The 24,563-nt window shown below is 44.2% G+C and overlaps 1 pseudogene; it reads right to left on the minus strand.

The window, feature by feature from the left end:
• The window catches only part of LOC129356861 (arf-GAP with GTPase, ANK repeat and PH domain-containing protein 1-like), a 71,880-nt pseudogene that overhangs the window by 42,512 nt on the left and 4,805 nt on the right, over positions 1-24,563 (minus strand).

Raw genomic sequence — 24,563 nt, forward strand, 5'->3', positions numbered from 1 at the left:
AGAACCAGTCAGAACCATCAGAACCAATCAGAACCAGTCAGAACCATCAGAACCAATCAGAACCATCAGAACCAATCAGAACCAGTCAGAACCAGTCAGAACCATCAGAACCAATCAGAACCAGTCAGAACCAATCAGAACCATCAGAACCAATCAGAACCAATCAGAACCATCAGAACCATCAGAACCAGTCAGAACCAGTCAGAACCATCAGAACCAATCAGAACCAGTCAGAACCATCAGAACCAATCAGAACCAGTCAGAACCAATCAGAAACCAATCAGAACCATCAGAACCAATCAGAACCATCAGAACCAATCAGAACCAGTTAGAACCATCAGAACCAATCAGAAACTTTACCGGTGTGTCCAGATGTTTGCTGATTTTCTACTGATCGATTAGAAAGTCAGATTGTTAAGCTGATCAATAACAAATATTCAGCTTTACTTCCAACCAGTTCAACCAGTTCAACCAGTTAGTGTCTGTGTCCTAAACAAAACCTGCTCATCACATTTTCATTCTTAGATCATCAGAACTTCTCCAAACTTCTGTTTTCCAGCAGCCATTGTACGACCGAGGCGGCTGTGATTGTGACCTCTGACCTTGTGCAGTTTGTGAAAGGCTCATTTTCCAGACACTAGAAACGTATTTAACACATCTGGTTTGTTTCCAGAGGCAGCCAGCAGATGAACACATGAACCGAGACGTGAAGTGAGTCTGACGCCTCTAAGACGCAGCAGTTGGACCCGACGAGGCAGAAGGCGCGATGCGTTCAGGGACGGGGATTAGAGGTCCTCTGGGACGCGCCTGGAGGGTCCGGCTCAGGGAGGGAGTAGAACCAACAACCCGGCGGCTCAGCTGCTGTTTTTACAGCAAATTAATTTGTCAGACTGTTGCTGTTCAAAGCTCCCTGGTCAGCCTCTCTCCGGTAATTATCGCTTAATTAGCGGCGCAGAGCAGATGTCGGAGGACCGCGCCGTCAACAAACGCAGCACAGGAGGAGAAGAAGAAGAGGATGAAGAGCAGGATGAAGAGCAGGATGGAGAGCAGGACGGAGCAGCCGGCGGCTCCTCTGAGGCTCGGCGCTACAGGGAGCCTCCAAAGATCAAAACGGACATTTCCTGCGTTTTGGCTGTGCCTGAACGCCTCTTCAAGCGTCCAGGTCTGGATCCAGAACGTCCAAGTTTTCCTTCACAGGTTGAATTCTGGGAAATTTAGTCCCATGAATCAGTGGTGACTGTGGAGCCGCAGCAGGCCTCCGGGTCCTAGTCCAAGCCCAGTGAGTGGGGCTGTAATTGGGTGTTTTATGGGTGGAGTGTGTGCAGGTGGTGCAGGTGGTGCAGGTGGTGCAGGGTGGTGCTGGTGGTGCAGGCGGTGCTGGTGGTGCAGGCGGCCGGCGCCGGGTGTGTTTTGTTCATTTGCGGCTCTAATTGAGTGAGAGTGGAGGATCAGAGCGCCGCTCTCAGCCCAGAGTGTGTGAGCTTTTAATGAGCGCCGCTCTCCTAACGAGGCGTTCCCGCCGCAACCGAAGGCGAAGCCAGGCGGCGACACCTCCAGTCGCTGGCGAGCGGCGCTAACGAGGCGGCGGCGCTAACGAGGCGGCGGCGGCGTCCGGCGGTCCGTCAGGAGAGCTGACATGAAACCAGTCAGGACCAGTTAACCAGTCCAGTTGAACCAGTGTCACTGGACCGACCTGAGCCGTCTGAATTATTGATCATCAATATTTGCTCTACAAGCTGCTAATCAACAGGTCGTCGCTAGGCAACCAACGTTTGGGGGAGCTGGAAACTGCTGTTGCTAGGCAACCACAGAGCGAGAGTTGAAGTCGGTGAGAAAATTAATTTAAATTATTGTTCAGTTTGTTGATCCTCCACCTCATGATCTGGTTTTCCTGCTTGGAAAACAAAGATGATCAATAAATGATGTGATTAACACTTTTTTCAAAGGACCTGAAATGATTTCTGTCCAGATTTATGTGAAATAACTGGGTTGGTCGGTTAGAGCTGCACACAGAAACACTTTGATTTAAAGAAGAAACATCCCATGTGGAGAGCAGCAGGTCCTAAAGTCAGAGTGATGATCCTACAGCTCAAGGTCAGCCAGAGGTCAGCCGGAAGTCAGCCGGAGGTGAGCCAGAGGTCAGCCAGAGGTGAGCCAGAGGTCAGCCAGAGGTCAAAGTGAGCCGGAGGTCAGCCAGAGGTCAGCCAGAGGTCAAAGTGAGCCGGAGGTCAGCCAGAGGTCAGCCGGAGGTGAGCCAGAGGTCAGCCAGAGGTCAAAGTGAGCCAGGTCAGCCAGAGGTCAGCCAGAGGTCAGCCGGAGGTCAGCCAGAGGTGAGCCAAGGTGAGCCAGAGGTCAGTCAGAGGTCAAAGTGAGCCAGAGGTCAGCCGGAGGTCAGCCAGAGGTGAGCCAGAGGTCAGTCAGAGGTTAAAGTGAGCCAGAGGTCAGCCCCAGGTTAAGGTCAGGCAGAGGTGGGGCAGAAATCAGCCAGAGGTCAGCTGGAGGTCAAGGTCAGGTGGAGGTGAGGCGGAGGTCAAAGTGAGCCAGAGGTCAGCCGGAGGTCAAAGTGAGCCAGAGGTCAGCCACAGGTTAAGGTCAGGCAGAGATGGGGCAGAGGTCAGCTGGAGGTGAGGCAGAGGTCAAAGTGAGCCGGAGGTCAGCCAGAGGTTGGCCGGAGGTCAGGTGGAGGTGAAGCGGAGGAGCCGTGTGAAGGAGCTGCTAGTGGAGAACAGTGCAGCACTCATTTCTGCACCTTTTATTTCTGGCAGCGGTGAATTAAACACTCATTATGGAGCGGCGTCTGTCAGCATCATCAACCAATGAACACACACGGTTCTGGTCCAGAACATGGCGGGTCAGCAGGATGGAGACAATGTTTCGCTGCAGCTTCAAATTAAATACATTTCAGTTGTTCAGAAAGTTTTGGCACCAGATCAGTGTTTTGATTTATTTTATGACGGTTTCTGCATAATTTACAGCTGCAATTAAGGATTTCCAATTAAGATGTTTGTTATTATACCATAATTTACAGCTAGAGAACTTACTGAAATAAACTGCTTTACATATGAAGCATAAAGAGAGTGGAAATAAAACAGAAAATCATATTTTAGAATAGATTATCTACTGTTGTTTTGGTCATGTTGTTGCTCCGTAGAATTGGTCTGTAAATAAATGTGCTTATTAAACATCATGTTTCAAGTGGGAATCTGAATATTCCTCATGATGCCGTCGTGTTTTTGGCCGTGTTGTTGCTCCGCAGAAGCAAAGCGAATAAATCAGGTTGCAGGGAGTGAAAACAAGACGCTGTGCTGTTGTTGGAAATGAAAGCTGACGTGTTTCATGTGAAATGATTAACTCCATAATGAGTCTCTCAGGCTCTCCACGCCAGCAGCAGCACCACAGAAGAAGAGGAGGAGGAGGAGGAGGGCTCGTTTGAAGCCGCCGGGCGCTGAAGGAGCTTTTCGCCGGTTATTACCTCGTCTCCTCTTCAGAACGTGACCCCCCGCTCAGATTACAAACGAGGCCGCGGCGCGGACTCGAGAGGCCGCCGCCGCCGCAGAGCCGTAATTGCCTGATTCGCCGGTCCAGCTCGCCGCCGGTGGCGCAGACGCTCTTTTCTTCCTTCAGACGGCGCAGAGGGGCGGCGGCTCCTCCTAATGATCCGGACCCGGACCCAGGAGAGCCGGCGCTCTAATTCATGTCAAGTGTGTGATTGTGATGAAGGCGGACCAATCAAAGCGCTTCACCTGTTTGATGGGGATGGCGCGCCCGCTGCCGATGCTGTCGGCCCGATTCTCCAGACCTTTCTTCTCTTTGTCCGGATCGCTGGCCTTCCTCGACTGTGGAGCCACAAGACACCATTATCACCACCATCATCATCATCATCAGACCGGGTCCGACTGCAGCAGAACCTCCTTCATCTACAGATTCATTAACACGTTGAAACACAATATGGACCTGTAGAACCCAGTAAGAGCGGCTCCACCGGGCATCAGCCTTCAAATGAAAGGTTGAAATTAGCTCAAGCGACTGGTTACCATCGGTCACCGCTAACTGCAACGTTAGCTGTGCTAACGCTAAAACACTAGCGATAAGATCACAACAACCAGACACATTATAATCACTCTTCCTGAAGGGACTAACCAGCGATAGCTAATGCTAAGCATAACTTATAAACATTAGCTGTAGCTAATGCTTATCATAACTTCTAAACATTAGCTATAGCTAATGCTTAGCATAACTTATAAACATTAGCTGTAGCTAATGCTAAGCATAACTTATAAACATTAGCTATAGCTAATGCTAAGCATAACTTATAAACATTAGCTATAGCTAATGCTTAGCATAACTTATAAACATTAGCTATAGCTAATGCTTAGCATAACTTATAAACATTAGCTATAGCTAATGCTTAGCATAACTTATAAACATTAGCTGTAGCTAATGCTAAGCATAACTTATAAACATTAGCTATAGCTAATGCTAAGCATAACTTATAAACATTAGCTATAGCTAATGCTAAGCATAACTTATAAACATTAGCTGTAGCTAATGCTTATCATAACTTCTAAACATTAGCTATAGCTAATGCTTAGCATAACTTATAAACATTAGCTGTAGCTAATGCTAAGCATAACTTATAAACATTAGCTATAGCTAATGCTAAGCATAACTTATAAACATTAGCTATAGCTAATGCTTAGCATAACTTATAAACATTAGCTATAGCTAATGCTTAGCATAACTTATAAACATTAGCTATAGCTAATGCTTAGCATAACTTATAAACATTAGCTGTAGCTAATGCTAAGCATAACTTATAAACATTAGCTATAGCTAATGCTAAGCATAACTTATAAACATTAGCTATAGCTAATGCTAAGCATAACTTATAAACATTAGCTATAGCTAATGGTTAGCATAACTTATAAACATTAGCTGTAGCTAATGCTAAGCATAACTTATAAACATTAGCTATAGCTAATGCTAAGCATAACTTATAAACATTAGCTATAGCTAATGCTTAGCATAACTTATAAACATTAGCTATAGCTAATGCTTAGCATAACTTATAAACAGCTAGCTAATGCTAAGCATAACTTATAAACATTAGCTATAGCTAATGCTAAGCATAACTTATAAACATTAGCTATAGCTAATGCTAAGCATAACTTATAAACATTAGCTATAGCTAATGCTTAGCATAACTTATAAACATTAGCTGTAGCTAATGCTAAGCATAACTTATAAACATTAGCTATAGCTAATGCTAAGCATAACTTATAAACATTAGCTATAGCTAATGCTTAGCATAACTTATAAACATTAGCTATAGCTAATGCTTAGCATAACTTATAAACATTAGCTGTAGCTAATGCTAAGCATAACTTATAAACATTAGCTATAGCTAATGCTAAGCATAACTTATAAACATTAGCTATAGCTAATGCTTAGCATAACTTATAAACATTAGCTATAGCTGATGCTTAGCATAACTTATAAACATTAGCTATAGCTAATGCTTAGCATAACTTATAAACATTAGCTATAGCTAATGCTTAGCATAACTTATAAACATTAGCTGTAGCTAATGCTAAGCATAACTTATAAACATTAGCTATAGCTAATGCTAAGCATAACTTATAAACATTAGCTATAGCTAATGCTAAGCATAACTTATAAACATTAGCTATAGCTAATGCTTAGCATAACTTATAAACATTAGCTGTAGCTAATGCTAAGCATAACTTATAAACATTAGCTATAGCTAATGCTAAGCATAACTTATAAACATTAGCTATAGCTAATGCTTAGCATAACTTATAAACATTAGCTATAGCTAATACTTAGCATAACTTATAAACATTAGCTATAGCTAATGCTTAGCATAACTTATAAACATTAGCTATAGCTAATGCTTAGCATAACTTATGAACATTACCTGTAGCTAATGCTTAGCATAACATATAAGCATTAGCTACAGCTAATGCTAAGCATAAATTATAAACATTAGCTGTAGCTAATGCTATAATTATTCAGGATTTTGTACATAGATGAAGCTAAATATTTCCACAGTTATCGCTAAAAAAACGTAGCTGTTCTATTAGCAGATTAGCGGCCGTACAGCCACTGTCAACTGCTTTATGGAGAACCAGTGACAGAACCCGGCCTGTTCCTGTGGTTCTGTCTGACCCGAAGCTGAGATGGGAGACTCACGGTGAAGAGGTTGGAGCGGCGTTTGGACTGCTTCCTGACGGGCGTGGGCGTGTTGGCGGCCTGCGGCGCGTCGATGCGCAGCTCCTTCTGGCTGGTGCTCGGCGTGGACGGAACCGACGAAGAGTAGTCGCTCAGACTGCCGCCGCCGTTACTGGTCTGCAACCAGAACCGGAGCAACGAGAGGCCGGGTCAACGCTCACCGTGTGAAAACTGGATAAAGACACAGGAAGGAAGCCGGGCGGCGGCGGACCTGGCTGACGTGGACGGCGGACACCTGAGCGGCGCAGACGGACGTGTGACTCGGAGAGTTGGGGAGCGACTTGCAGGGTCCGATGGAGAGCTGCTGCTTCTTCCTGACGGCGACGACCTTCTGCGCAACTGGAGGGCGACGGCAACACAAAGACAACACAAAGACAAGGTTAAAGTCCAGGAGGAGTCTGGATCCAATCAACCAGGCAGAAACACCGGGCTCAGGCTAACAGCAGGCAGAGCAAGCCGTCTTCAACCGGGATCTGTAAACCACCATCAGCACTGAGTGTCTGAACAGCTGGGTCTCAGAGTCACCCTCTGCCCCGTCTTCCTCCGTTCAGTCAGAACTCCAGCTGCAGCATTCTGGGTCAGCTGCAGCGGGGCTGAAACACGGCAGAGTCCTGACATGATGGTGGCGTCTCTCGGGCGGTTCGGGCGTTTCGGGCCCTAACAGCGTTAATTTTCTGCGGTTGAACCCTGGCTGTGATTCTGAGGCAGCAGAGTTCAGACTTTAGAGACTCCATTATCTCCGTTCCAATAAACTCTGGCCGGCTCCGCCGTCCCCAGATGAAGCCATTGTTTTAATTGGGCTCGTTAAAGCCCTGGGCTTCGTTAACGAGGAGCCGCTCGTAAACATTTACCTCCAGGTGACTTGGGCCGAGCCAAGGGCAGCGAGAAGAGAGAGCGACCTCGGCGGTCTTTAAAGCGGCCGCTGCGGCGCAGAGAGGCTGTTCAGAACAAAAACAGGCCATGAAAGGAGGCGAGCGATCAGGGCGAGCGATCAGGGCGAGCGCGGCGGCGGATCAGACGCCGCCGCCGCTGATGCTCGGCCGCCGCTGCTGGCAGGCTGTATTTTACTCTGAGGGGCCTTAACAGTTATGATAAGGTTGTGCTAAATATTTAAACTACATGCTTAATACAATTTAACTCTATCCATCAATCTCAGCTCTGCAGTGAGAAGCTGCCATTCCTGCTAATGGACACGTCTCTCTGATCAGATTTATGGCGGGGCAGAGGGTGAGGCAGAGGGGGCAGAGCGGGGCAGATGGGGGCAGAGCGGGGCAGATGGGTGAGGCGGAGGGTGAGGTGGACACTGTGGCGTCTCACTCTTCTCACTGCACAGCTGCTTCAGAAGGTCTGATTTATTTCACAGTTCAGGAACCAAAGTGACCAGGATGAGCTGCTCGGGTCCCAAACATCTGGGTGGGAGGAAAATGGCTGACAGCTTTTAAAAATGGATCCAGATTTGGAAAAGAAACAGATTCATTAAAAAAGATGCAATAAAAACATTAAACTACGTTGGTTCTAATTCAGGGTCTCTTATTGTTTCATGTTCATGCCATGCGCTAGCTAGCTTGTTTGTTTACTAGCTTGATATGTTGCACGTTTGCTATCTTACTCGCTACCTTACTTGCTAGCTTGCTTGCTATTTTATTTGCTAGCTACCTTGTTTATCAGCTTGATATGCAAACTTACTATCTTACTAGCTTGCTAACTAGCTTGTTACCTTGTCTGTTTGCTTACTAGATGGTTAGCCCTCCACCTTATTAGCCCTCCACTTTATTAGCCCTCCACCTTATTAGCCCTCCACTTTATTAGCCCTCCACCTTATTAGCCCTCCACCTTATTAGCCCTCCACCTTATTAGCCCTCCACTTTATTAGCCCTCCACCTTATTAGCCCTCCACCTTATTAGCCCTCCACCTTATTAGCCTTCACTTTATTAGCCCTCCACTTTATTAGCCCTCCACCTTATTAGCCCTCCACCTTATTAGCCCTCCACTTTTAGCCCTCCACCTTATTAGCCCTCCACCTTATTAGCCCTCCACCTTATTAGCCCTCCACTTTATTAGCCCTCCACCTTATTAGCCCTCCACTTTATTAGCCCTCCTCTTATTAGCCCTCCCCTTATTAGCCTCCACTTTATTAGCCCTCCACCTTATTAGCCCTCCACCTTATTAGCCCTCCACTTTATTAGCCCTCCACCTTATTAGCCCTCCACCTTATTAGCCCTCCACCTTATTAGCCCTCCACTTTATTAGCCCTCCATCTTATTAGCCCTCCACCTTATTAGCCCTCCACTTTATTAGCCCTCCACCTTGCCTTCTCACTGCCTTGCTAGCTAGCTGACTCATATCCACCCTGGTCTCTATGTCCATATGACTAATATACATGTGTTGTCCGTTGTGTGTGTGTGTGTGTGTGTGTGTGTGTGTGTGTGTGTGTGTGTGTGTGTGTGTGTGTGTATTGACACACTGGATTCGATCTCCTGGTGATTTCTGGCCTGTATTTATGCATGTGTGGTCATTATAGCTCATTAATGAGCGCTAACGAAGCGTCCAGAGTCTGCACTCCGACACGGATTATAAAGAAGAGTCTCACACACAGCCTGTAAGTGTGTGTGAGATTGAGAGAGAGAGAGAGAGAAGGGGTTCATGTCGGTGTAATTAAGCTAATTAAATTAGTGCGCTGATGGACGAGAAAGCACGTCGTTGTCACCCCCCGAGTCCCTCACACGGAGGTCACGCTCCGCTCCTCCCCCCACCGACCAGCTTCACTTCACAGGACAGGAAATCAGACGCACACAGACATAGAGGACAGACAGACACTGAGGACAGACTGAAGACAGACAGACACTGAGGACAGACAGACTGAAGACAGACAGACACTGAGGACAGACAGACAGACTGAGGACAGACAGACACTGAGGACAGACAGACACTGAGGACAGACAGACTGAAGACAGACAGACACTGAGGACAGACAGACTGAAGACAGACTGAGGACAGACAGACACTGAGGACAGACAGACTGAAGACAGACAGACACTGAGGACAGACAGACAGACTGAGGACAGACAGACTGAGGACAGACAGACAGACACTGAGGACAGACAGACTGAGGACAGACAGACTGAAGACAGACAGACTGAGGACAGACAGACTGAGGACAGACAGACAGACACTGAGGACAGACAGACAGACTGAGGACAGGCGCTAACAGGACGGGTTACAGACTTTATTTCAGGGTTTGGACTAGGCCATCGGCTCCACCAGAACTCTGGTCAGATTCAGTCTTTATGTCAAACAGCCTCTCAGTTACATAATTCAGGTCTCATGAAGGTCTCAGTGGCAACCAGGATGTGGACCTGGCGGTGTGAAGGCGTTTCCTGCCAGGTAACAGAATCAGCAGTTTTCTGAAGCCCCGCCCCCTGATCGATCGCCGAAGGTCACAGAAATATGAAAACAGCATCGATACGCGCTCATAAATTGTGATTTGATTCTCCATCGACTCACATTTACTAAATGCAGTTTAAATCAGGCGGTTCAGGACGGATCCGTCTCTGCATGAATCCTCCATTAATCATTAATATCAATGGAAACCAATCAGAACCAGAACCGCAGCGTCCTGCAGCCCTCACCACTCAAACAGAAACACCATCAATCCGACTCGTCGCTTTATCACCGAAGCAGCAGGGAAATGACCTGGATCCACGTCTGACTGCAGGACGCGCAGAAACAGATGGACAGACACGGACAGGACGGACAGGACAGACTCTGAACACGTCAAGACAGAGCGCCACAGAGCGTTCCTCACGCTAAATGTCTCTTTACAGATGGATTCATGTCCAAGAACCCGCCGGCCTCCATGCTGCTAACGTATTAGCCTCATAGCTTGCTTGTTTGCTGGCTACCTCCATCATGGAGCTTTGTGTTTTGATGCTTGGGAATGAATCTAGAATAGTAATAAATCTCTATAATCACCTTTCTCTCTAGCAATAATTTCATCAAACCCTCAGTCTGCGCTGATGAAGATTCTTCCACATCTGCATGATGCAGCTGAACCCAACACATAATAAAAATGCTCCAGTTTTCAGCTTCAGGAATCCCCAGAACTACAACATCAAATCGTTCCTGCTATCTTTGCAATCAGCCATCTTGTTTGTATCATTAGCAGCTTCGCTAACCTAATTCCTGTCGGGAGACATTAATTATGTCCAGCTTTCATTTTTGCAACAGTTTTCTACGTAATGAGTTGCATTAAATTATTGGAGGTGGGACGTCAACGCCTTCATTTTGATTCATTATTTACATAAATTTTAACACAATTACATTTTTTTCAAATGTTCCTGAAGCTGATTGGATATAAAATGACTTTGGTCAATCTGATGGTTTTGGAACATAAAAATACATTTGAGCTCAGACTTCTGTTTGTCCAATAGTTCAGCATCCAAAATGTTTTTAATTAAAATGTTGATTATTTAATTGATATAAAGTTTGATTAGTTAGATTAAACATTTGAATCCACGAGAAATTATAGCTGCAAAAACCTAGAAAAAGCAGCAAAGATGCAGAAAATTCACTGAACGTGTGGAAACAGAGGCAGATTGCTGTGGTGACACACACACACACACACACACACACACACACACACACACACACACACACACACACAGCCCTGCAGGCTGCTGCTGTCCACAGAAACATTAAACTCTTGGTTCTGCTGGATGATTAGAAAACTGATTAATCTGAGATAATGATGAGACAAATACAAGGAGGCAAACACACACACACACACATAAACTCTCTCTCTCTCACACACACTCAAAAACTCTCTCTCTCTCACACACAAAAACTCTCTCTCTCTCACACACACACACACACACACACACACACTCAAAAACTCTCTCTCACACACACACTCAGTGGAATAATTAAGAGGATAATCAGGCAGCGTTTAGTCTGCAGTCTTTCCTCCTGAGGCTCTGCAGCGCCGCTCAGAGAGGAAAGGCTGCCCCCTGCTGGACCAGCGCAGCAACAGCAGCGCTGCTCACCTGGACCAGCCGGTTAATGTTGCCTTCATGGACTCATTTAAAGTAGTAAATTTGACATTTAAAGTTGCTGGGATGAATGTGGTGTGTTCTACTATTGGGGTGAAGTGAAACCGGATCCGAACCGGAGCCAGGCGGCCGGGTCAGTGAGGACTCTGATGGCTGCGGTCACTTCAGCCGTAATGTCCGGCCCTTCATCCCCCCCTCCTCATTATAAAAGTTAATTGCGGCCGGTCGGAGCTGAATAGCCGAGCGGCGCCATTTCGCTCCTAATTGCGGAGCGATTAAGAGCCGATGGAGGAAAGTCACCTTCCCGCAGGAGCGGCTTACCGTCCTGGAAGACGCGCTCCACGTTCAGCCCGTAGGTGGCGCACGTCTCATAGTAGGTGCAGCGCTTCAGCTCGTTGAAAGCTTCCTGGCGCGGCTGTCATCGATCACCCGCGGGTTGGACGAGCTAATGGCGTCTGGAGGGAAACGACCGGAAGAGAAGGTCAGGGAGGGGCGCTGGCGCCCTCTGCTGGTGGAAGGGCTTCCACACCGACACAACGATAACAATCCATAAAAATAAAGGATTAAATAGAATTAATAAAAATAAAGGATTAAATAGAATTAATAAAAATAAAGGATTAAATAGAATTAATAAAAATAAAGGATTAAATAGAATTAATAAAAATAAAGGATTAAATAGAATTAATAAAAATAAAGGATTAAATAGAATTAATAAAAATAAACTAAATAGAATTAATAAAAATAAGGGATTAAATAGAATGAATAAAAATAAAGGATTAAATAGAATTAATAAAAATAAGGGATTAAATAGAATTAATAAAAATAAAGGTTTAAATAGAATTAATAAAAATAAAGGATTAAATAGAATTAATACAAATAAAGGATTAAATATAATGAATAAAAATAAAGGACTAAATAGAATTAATAAAAATAAGGGATTAAATATAATGAATAAAAATAAAGTTTTAAATAGAATTAATAAAAATAAGGGATTAAATAGAATGAATAAAAAATAAAGGTTTAAATAGAATTAATAAAAATAAAGGGTTAAAAACAGAATTAACAAAATAAATGATTAAATAAAATTGCATAAAAAATCTAATTAATAAATACAATAAAATGACTACAATTTAAATAAATAAGCACAAATAAATGAATGACTACATACATTTATAATCAAATAAATAAATTAATAAATTATTGTTTAATGAAAGTTATTAGTTCAAAGAAAATAAATACATTAAATGAATAAATGACTAAGTAGAATAAAAACTTAAGTAAAAAATGACTCAAATTTAAAATAAAATAAAAAAATGATTAAATAATGAAATAAAAAAATGAATGAATTATGAAATTAAATGGATAAAAGTAGATAATTTTAATTAATAAATGAAATGAAGGAATGATAAAATAAATAAAAACCAAAAAGAAAATCTCAAAAAAAAATCAGCTGATTGACAACAGATGAAAGCCATTTGTCTTTCTTAAAGAAATTAATTATTAAACGACTATGGTAATGATAAAAAAAAACTTAATTACTTAATAGTAAATAAATCATTACATAAATGAAATTAATAAGAAATAAATACAAATCAATAAATGATTGAATGATTAAATAAAATCAATTAAAATAACTCAGTAATCAGGAAGAAGAGCTAACAGAGATGAAAGGCAGTTTTGTTTCTAATTGGATCAGAACCGACTGGCAGCATGATCTGAAGCAGGTGAACTTTAACCTCCAAACAGAACCACTGAGAGTGAAGCACGGCAGTGGCTGCATCATAATGTGGTGAGAGAAATGAGAGAAACTCAGATGTAATACCACCGACCACCACCAGATGGCAGCAGAGGCTCAGACATGAAGCGCATGTGACTCGTAAAGTTTTCTGTGTGTGTGTGTGTGTGTGTGTGTGTGTGTGTGTGTGTGTGTGAGAGAGAGCACCTTGGGTTCCCACCAGCACCAGCGGCAGGTCAGCGGTGTTCCTGTAGGACGCCAGGCGGCTGTAGTAGTGATAAACCGTCTGGAAGCTGATCTCCTCCAGGCTGAAGACGAACACCACGGCGTCTACCCACAGAGCGAACTGCACACACACACACACACACACACACACACACACACACACACACACAGACACACACACACACAGACACACACACACACACACACACACACACAGACACACACACACACAGACACACACACACACACAGAGAGACACACACACACACACACACAGACACACACACCAGACACACACACACACAGACACACACACACAGAGACACACACAGAGAGACACACACACAGACACACACACACACACACACACACAGAGACACACACACACAGACACACACACACACACACACACACACAGAGACACACACAGACAAACACAGACACACACACACACACACACAGACACACACACACACACACAGACACACACACACAGACACACACACACACACACACACACACACACAGAGAGACACACACACACACACACACAGACACACACACAGACACACACACACACAGACACACACACACACAGAGACACACACAGAGAGACACACACACAGACACACACACACACACACACACACACACAGAGACACACACACACACAGACACACACACACACACACACACACAGAGACACACACACAGACAAACACAGACACACACACACACACACAGACACACACACACACACACAGACACACACACACACACACACAGAGACACACACACACACAGACACACACACACACACACACAGACACACACACACACACACACACACACACACACAGACACACACACACAGACACACACACACACAGAGACACACACAGAGAGACACACACACAGACACACACACACACACACACACACAGAGACACACACACACAGACACACACACACACACACACACACACACAGAGACACACACACAGACAAACACAGACACACACACACACACACACAGACACACACACACACACACACAGACACACACACAACACACACACACAGAGACACACACACACACAGACACACACACACACACCACACACACACACACACACACACACACACACAGACACACCAGGCTGATTTCAACTGAAAAACTTAATGTAAGAAACCAATAATCAATAATCTATCGGTACAGATGATGGAAACCAACCACGTTAATAGTCAATAATCATTAACTGCAGCTGAAAAAACAACTCAGTCAGAGCAGAAATGAAGCAAAAATGACATTTAAAACATGAAACACTGAGTTTTTAATAGAACATAATCAATAAAAATTCATTAGCACATTTGGTTATCAGTTATAATCACTTAATCTATAAAATGCTCAACAGAAAAGTTTAAAAATAAAATTTGTTATTAAATTTATGGATTAAAATGTTTATGTTCTTATTTTAAAAAGAATGCAAATATTTGTTTACAACTTTTAATGTATTCCCTATTATTAAAAAAGTTGAAATAAAATCTGCTGAATGTCAGTTTTTATCCAATTTATCGTAAGAATAATTAATTAATCAATAGTTAAGTCCTTCCTAATAAAGACACACGTTTAAACACAAAACAGGCAGCAGATATATAAAAATAAAATATGTATGTTTGTAATGATACAGCACATATTCCTCATTATGCCTTGACACAATATTATATTTATTGTTTCTTACCTTAAAGCTGTCTCTTAATAAATATTCTTTGCAAATAAATTGCAGATATAAACACCGAGATGTGAAATGGCAGTAATTTTAAGTTGAAACTGTATTAAAAGCTGATTTATAATCAAAATGAATGGTTTAAAATCCAGTAATTACCCCGGTGTGAGCTGCAGTACCCACCTGCGCCTCTGGGGGGCCTCCTTCATCCCTGATGAGCAGCAGCCACTCTGGCCGCGATCTCCTTCTTAAAGCGCCCTCCTGCGGCAGAGAGGAGAGCGCAGCAGGGTCACACATGCTGAAACTGGCGCCCCCTGGCGGAGACAATCAGTATTGTCTCAGCTCTATTAGCTCAGTGCTAAACCAAACTCTGGATGTTCCGCGACCATTTGGAAAAAGAAAAATTTAGACAAATATTTTCAAATTTATAAAAGCGAATTTTAACATAAATTCGCTTTCGTCTGACTTTCGGTAATTACATTCCAGATATCTAAAGATTCATTTTGACTAGACAAAACTACATTTTGACGATCCGTAATGGTAATTTAAGATATCTGCATTTCCATTCTGACTAGTGGGAATGATAATTCAAGATATCTTCAGTTACTTTTTGACAAGTCAAAATTCCTCTCAAGATGTCTCCAACATTTAAATGCAGAACTTTATGTTTCCTGCACAAAATTGTCCATAAATGCCACAAATTTAGAAAGAGCTCAGCAAAACTTTATAAACTATAAGACTGCTAACGATATCTGCAAAAACAAATCCTGTTTGTTCATTTCTGAACAAAAGCTAAACAAAGCTTTGAAAAGCTAAAATCCATTTTCAACATGAAAGTTGTGCATTTTCAAACATCTTGTTTTGTTTTTTTCTATTTTTCATTGTTTTATTTAACCTTCAAATTGCCACGTAAATCAGTGACGCTTTGACTGGACAGAATGCTAATTCAAGATATCTTAAATAGAAAAGTTGAATAATTCAAGATATCTCTCATTTAGTTTTGTCCAGTCATTATTTGCTTTTAAGATATATATCTATGATTTAATTTCCACAAGTCAAAACTGCATTTCTCCTATTCAAAATACATTTAAGATATTTTGAATTATGGACTAATTAGAGATATCTTTGATTAGAATTATGACTCATCAAAACTACAATCGAGATATCTTGAATTTACTTTTTGACTAGTCAGAATTTCATTGTGTATTTCAGATGGTCAGTAATTCACTGTAGACATGTTGAACTGAAGTCTCCAGACAACTCAATGGTAAATCTGACGTCATTTTGACTAATCAGAATATAATTAGAGAGATCTTAAATTGCTAAAACGTCTCGTCATAAAACAAGTAGCGATATCTGGAATGTAAGGGCGGCAAAACCGAATTTATGTTAAAACGGCTTGCCATAGGCGTTCCGTCTGATTCCTACTGGACTCAAACCGCCTTCCAGTCAGACCTGAACTGGAAAACTTTCTTTTCTAGATGAGAATGAGGCGTGATTTCATCTAGCTACTGGGGATGAAGATGAGGAAGAGCTGGAAAACGGCAAAGACGGAAGGAGAGGCGGAGACAACCGCTAGCTAGGCTAACAGTGGGCTAGCTAGGCTAACAGTGGGCTAGCTAGGCTAACAGTGGGGCTAGGCTAACAGTGGGCTAGCTAGGCTAACAGTCGGCTAGCAGCAGCTGGTTGGAGTCAGCTTGGGGTTCTGCAGAACCGGGCGGGTTCCTGAAGTCGCTCTAATGGAAACATTTCAAGTTAAACAGAAACATTTACAGTTCAAACAGAGTTAGGAGGAAATAACTGAAAACAGTTTTCATTTAGCTGGTTTTACTTCACTGAATAAAAATAATCTGACCTTCCTGAGCTTTTTCAATCTCTACTTGTGCTGCGAATTACATGAATGAATATATAAAATCTAAATGAATAAAATGTTTTAAATAAAGCAAAAATATAAAAACAACAAAGTGATTAAAATATGAAGTAAGAACATTTTTCTGGCTGGTCAGTTTAAGGTTCAGAAAAATTTTATTATTGCGTTTCATCAATAAGACAAAAGAACCGAAAAGAGTCTGCAAAGAGCTGCTGCTAGAACCGACACCATCTGATGGATGATGGATGGATGGATGGATGGATGGATGGATGATGGATGGATGGATGGATGGATGGATGGATGGATGATGGATGGATGGATGGATGGATGATGGATGGATGATGGATGATGGATGGATGGATGGATGGATGATGGATGGATGGATGGATGGATGGATGATGGATGGATGATGGATGGATGATGGATGGATGATGGATGGATGGATGGATGGATGGATGGATGATGGATGGATGGATGGATGATGGATGGATGGATGGATGATGGATGGATGATGGATGGATGATGGATGATGGATGGATGATGGATGGATGATGGATGGATGATGGATGGATGATGGATGATGGATGGATGGATGGATGGATGATGGATGGATGGATGATGGATGGATGATGGATGGATGGATGGATGATGGATGGATGATGGATGATGGATGGATGGATGGATGGATGATGGATGGATGATGGATGGATGGATGGATGATGGATGGATGATGGATGGATGGATGGATGGATGGATGGATGATGGATGGATGATGATGGATGATGGATGGATGATGGATGGATGGATGGATGGATGGATGGATGATGGATGGATGGATGGATGATGGATGGATGGATGGATGATGGATGGATGATGGATGGATGATGGATGATGATGGATGATGGATGGATGATGGATGGATGATGGATGGATGATGGATGATGGATGGATGGATGGATGGATGATGGATGGGGATGATGGATGGATGATGGATGGATGATGGATGGATGGATGGATGATGGATGGATGATGGATGATGGATGGATGGATGATGGATGATGGATGGATGGATGGATGATGGATGGATGGATGGATGGATGGATGGATGATGGATGGATGGATGGATGATGGATGGATGGATGGATGATGGATGGATGATGGATGATGGATGGATGATGGATGGATGATGGATGGATGATGGATGGATGATGGATGATGGATGGATGATGGATGGATGATGGATGATGGATGGATGATGGATGGATGGATGGATGATGGATGGGATGGATGATGGATGGATGATGGATGGATGATGGATGGATGATGGATGGATGATGGATGGATGGATGGATGGATGATGGATGGATGATGGATGATGGATGGATGATGGATGGATGGATGGATGGATGATGGATGGATGATGGATGGATGATGGATGGATGATGGATGGATGATGGATGATGGATGGATGGATGGATGGATGATGGATGGATGGATGGATGATGGATGGATGGATGGATGGATGGATGATGGATGGATGATGGATGGATGATGGATGGATGGATGATGGATGATGGATGGATGGATGGATGGATGGATGATGGATGGATGGATGGATGGATGATGGATGATGGATGGATGATGGATGGATGATGGATGATGGATGGATGATGGATGGATGGATGATGGATGGATGATGGATGGATGATGGATGGATGATGGATGATGGATGGATGATGGATGGATGATGGATGATGGATGGATGATGGATGGATGATGGATGATGGATGGATGATGGATGGATGATGGATGATGGATGGATGATGGATGGATGATGGATGGATGATGGATGGATGGATGGATGATGGATGATGGATGGATGATGGATGGATGATGGATGATGGATGGATGATGGATGGATGGATGATGGATGGATGATGGATGGATGATGGATGGATGATGGATGGATGATGGATGGATGATGGATGGATGGATGATGGATGGATGATGGATGGATGATGGATGGATGATGGATGGATGGATGATGGATGGATGATGGATGGATGATGGATGGATGATGGATGGATGGATGGATGGATGATGGATGGATGGATGATGGATGGATGATGGATGGATGGATGGATGGATGGATGGATGGATGGATGGATGGATGGATGGATGGATGATGGATGGATGGATGATGGATGGATGATGGATGGATGATGGATGGATGGATGGATGGATGATGGATGGATGATGGATGGATGGATGGATGATGGATGGATGGATGGATGGATGATGGATGGATGGATGATGGATGATGGATGGATGATGGATGGATGATGGATGATGGATGGATGATGGATGGATGATGGATGATGGATGGATGATGGATGGATGATGGATGATGGATGATGGATGGATGATGGATGGATGGATGGATGATGGATGGATGGATGATGGATGGATGATGGATGGATGATGGATGGATGATGGATGGATGATGGATGGATGGATGGATGGATGGATGATGGATGATGGATGGATGATGGATGGATGGATGATGGATGGATGATGGATGGATGATGGATGGATGATGGATGGATGATGGATGGATGGATGGATGATGGATGGATGATGGATGGATGATGGATGGATGATGGATGGATGGATGGATGATGGATGGATGATGGATGGATGATGGATGGATGATGGATGGATGATGGATGATGGATGGATGGATGGATGATGGATGGATGGATGGATGATGGATGGATGGATGGATGGATGGATGATGGATGGATGATGGATGGATGATGGATGGATGGATGATGGATGATGGATGGATGGATGGATGGATGGATGGATGATGGATGGATGGATGGATGATGGATGATGGATGGATGATGGATGGATGATGGATGGATGATGGATGGATGGATGGATGATGGATGGATGGATGATGGATGATGGATGGATGGATGGATGGATGGATGATGGATGGATGATGGATGGATGGATGATGGATGGATGATGGATGGATGATGGATGGATGATGGATGGATGATGGATGGATGGATGATGGATGGATGATGGATGGATGATGGATGGATGACGGATGGATGATGGATGGATGATGGATGGATGGATGATGGATGGATGATGGATGGATGATGGATGGATGGATGATGGATGGATGGATGATGGATGGATGATGGATGATGGATGGATGGATGGATGATGGATGGATGATGGATGGATGATGGATGGATGGATGATGGATGGATGATGGATGGATGATGGATGGATGATGATGGATGGATGATGGATGGATGATGGATGGATGATGGATGGATGATGGATGGATGGATGATGGATGGATGATGGATGGATGATGGATGGATGATGGATGGATGGATGATGGATGGATGGATGATGGATGGATGGATGATGGATGGATGATGGATGATGGATGGATGGATGGATGGGATGGATGGATGGATGGATGGATGGATGGATGGATGGATGGATGGATGGATGATGGATGGATGGATGGATGATGGATGGATGGATGGATGATGGATGGATGGATGGATGGATGGATGGATGGATGGATGATGGATGGATGATGGATGGATGGATGGATGATGGATGATGGATGGATGATGGATGGATGATGGATGATGGATGGATGATGGATGGATGGATGATGGATGGATGATGGATGGATGATGGATGGATGATGGATGGATGATGGATGGATGATGGATGGATGGATGATGGATGGATGATGGATGGATGATGGATGGATGATGGATGGATGATGGATGGATGATGGATGGATGGATGATGGATGGATGGATGATGGATGGATGGATGGATGGATGATGGATGGATGGATGGATGGATGGATGGATGGATGGATGGATGGATGGATGGATGATGGATGGATGGATGGATGATGGATGGATGATGGATGGGATGGATGGATGGATGGATGGATGATGGATGGATGATGGATGGATGGATGATGATGGATGGATGGATGGATGGATGATGGATGGATGGATGATGGATGATGGATGGATGATGGATGGATGATGGATGGATGATGGATGGATGATGGATGATGGATGGATGATGGATGGATGATGGATGATGGATGGATGATGGATGGATGGATGGATGATGGATGGATGGATGATGGATGGATGATGGATGGATGATGGATGGATGATGGATGGATGGATGGATGGATGGATGATGGATGATGGATGGATGATGGATGGATGGATGATGGATGGATGATGGATGGATGATGGATGGATGATGGATGGATGATGGATGGATGGATGGATGATGGATGGATGATGGATGGATGATGGATGGATGATGGATGATGGATGGATGGATGGATGATGGATGGATGATGGATGGATGATGGATGGATGATGGATGGATGATGGATGGATGATGGATGATGGATGGATGGATGGATGATGGATGGATGGATGATGGATGGATGGATGGATGGATGATGGATGGATGATGGATGGATGATGGATGGATGGATGATGGATGATGGATGGATGGATGGATGGATGATGGATGGATGGATGGATGGATGATGGATGATGGATGGATGATGGATGGATGATGGATGATGGATGGATGATGGATGGATGGATGGATGATGGATGGATGATGGATGATGGATGGATGGATGGATGGATGGATGATGGATGGATGATGGATGGATGGATGATGGATGGATGATGGATGGATGATGGATGGATGATGGATGGATGATGGATGGATGGATGATGGATGGATGATGGATGGATGATGGATGGATGATGGATGGATGATGGATGGATGGATGATGGATGGATGATGGATGGATGATGGATGGATGATGGATGGATGGATGATGGATGGATGGATGATGGATGGATGATGGATGATGGATGGATGATGGATGGATGGATGATGGATGATGGATGGATGGATGGATGGATGGATGATGGATGGATGATGGATGGATGATGGATGGATGGATGATGGATGGATGATGGATGGATGATGGATGGATGATGGATGGATGATGGATGGATGGATGATGGATGGATGATGGATGGATGATGGATGGATGATGGATGGATGGATGATGGATGGATGATGGATGGATGATGGATGGATGATGGATGGATGGATGATGGATGGATGGATGATGGATGGATGGATGATGGATGGATGATGGATGATGGATGGATGGATGGATGGATGGATGGATGGATGGATGGATGGATGGATGGATGGATGGATGGATGGATGGATGGATGGATGATGGATGGATGGATGGATGATGGATGGATGATGGATGGATGGATGGATGATGGATGATGGATTGTTTACCTGCATCCACGTCAGCTAGATTATCAAAGCGTCCCAGAAAGCAGCGAGAGAGGAAACACAAAGCAGAGTGAGGTTAGAGGGTGAAGGACATGCAGAGGTCACAAAGAGGTCACAGAGAGGTCACAGAGAGAGGACAGCAGGCTCAATCATCTGCCTCCTGTTCTGGATCCGTTTCCTCCTGGTTTCGGGGTCAGAGGTCGGAGGTCTGGCAGGTTCCCGACCTCTGCTAACGGCAGCGCTGGTCTGTCTGAGCGTCCTGAACTCACCGCGGAGAAGACCCGGGCCGGCCGCCGCTCCAGAACCAGAATAGTTCTGGTCTGTGGTCCGGCTGCGTTGCCACAGTAACCCTGGCCCTGCGTATTTTTAGAGCGGAGGAATGCGCTTCCTGCTGGAGAGTCCAGCTGCTGCTGAACCGGACCAGAACCGGACCACAACCGGACCACAACGGTCCAAACATGCAGTAAAAGAAAAACAACTTATGTACTAATGTAAATAAAAATATAGAAATACGTAAAAGAATAAAAGATGGGATAAGAGTCGGTTCTGACCGGTTCTGTTCAGCAGAACCTTCCTGCAGTGAAGCTGGGTCTGTGGATGTTCTGGTCGGGTCCGGGAAGAGGAGACCCTCTAACCCGGTTCTGCTCATTTTTCTGGTTAATTTCTGATCAGAACCCAGAGGAATCGGGTCGGGCCGACGCCAGAACCCCTCACCTTCAGGAGACTCTTCCTGGACGTAGGTTCCTGTCAGGTACCGGTGGACCAGCGCCGACTTCCCGCTGGCCAGATTACCCACAATGCCCTGCGAGGAGAAAGAACAGGCGGTTACTTCTGATCGGACCGGACCGGGCCGACTGTCACACGGAACCGGGACTCACCACTTTGAGTTCTGGTACGGTCCGGCTGAGGGTCCACTCCTGGCTGTTGACGAAGGCGTCTGAGGAGAAAGCAGCAGTTAGTTGGGTTAGTTGTTCATATGCAGCACCACAAAACCCAAAACATGAGCCCAAGTTGGTTCTGATTCTGCAAAGACCCGGAAACCAGAAAAACATGAGAATTTATCCTCAAAATCAAAACATTCACTGTAAAACTGAAATCCTTGATATTGATCTAAATTATTGCTATAGAGGCCCAGATCTATATATACCAGACAAGGTGCAGGTTGAGCCCTGAGACAGTCCAGCACATCACAGCAGGGTGCAAGATACTGGCAGGGAAAGCGTACATGGAATGACATAACCAAGTGGCAGGAATAGTGTACAGAAACATCTGTGCAGAATATGGACTGGAAACCCCGAGATCAAAGTGGGAAACACCCCCAAAGGTGGTAGAGAACACCAGAGCTAAGATCCTGTGGGACTTCCAGATCCAGACAGACAGAATGGTAATGGAGAACCAACCAGACATTGTCGTAGTGGATAAACATCAGAGGAAAGCCGTTGTGGTAGATGTAGCAATACCAAGTGATTGCAACATCAGGAAAAAGGAGAAACTGGAGAAATACCAGGGCCTCAGGGAAGAACTGGAGAGGGCCTGGAAGGTGAAGACCACAGTGGTGCCTGTGGTCATCGGGGCCCTCGGGGCAGTAACCCCCAAACTGGAGCAGTGGCTACAACAGATCCCAGGAACAACATCAGACATCTCAGTCCAGAAATGTGCAGCAGTCCTTGGCACAGCCAAGATACTGCAGGACCCTCAAGCTCCCAGGCCTCTGGTAGAGGATATATAGATCTATATATAGATCTATATATATAGATCTATATAACCTCGGGTAGAGGATATATAGATCTATATATATAGATCTATATATAGATCTATATATATAGATCTATATATAGATCTATATATAGATCTATATATATAGATCTATATAACCTCGGGTAGAGGATATATAGATCTATATATATAGATCTATATAACCTCGGGTAGAGGATATATAGATCTATATATATAGATCTATATCTATATAACCTCGGGTAGAGGACCCGAGCTCAGAGGATCAGAACCACCCGCGGTGGGTGAGAAGGGAATTTATTTTTTTATATGTATGTTTTTTTACAGTAAAGGTTAAAAAAGAAACAATTTTTTCCCTAAATGAATTTAAATCGGTTTAAACTGGTTCAAACCTGCCCTGGACTTGGGGACAAAGTTTATTGTAGTTTGGACTTTTCCAGAGGTTTGTCTACAGAATGTGGTGATCCTGACCGGTTCTGAGGTCCAAACTTCCATCTGCTTGGAAAGAATCCAGAGCGGAGCGTCCTGATTGGCCGGCGGCCTCACAGAGGCGGGAATT

This window comes from Poeciliopsis prolifica, unplaced genomic scaffold, assembly GCF_027474105.1.
Source record: "Poeciliopsis prolifica strain line A6 unplaced genomic scaffold, Auburn_PproV2 SCAFFOLD202, whole genome shotgun sequence".
NCBI classification, from domain to species: domain Eukaryota; kingdom Metazoa; phylum Chordata; class Actinopteri; order Cyprinodontiformes; family Poeciliidae; genus Poeciliopsis; species Poeciliopsis prolifica.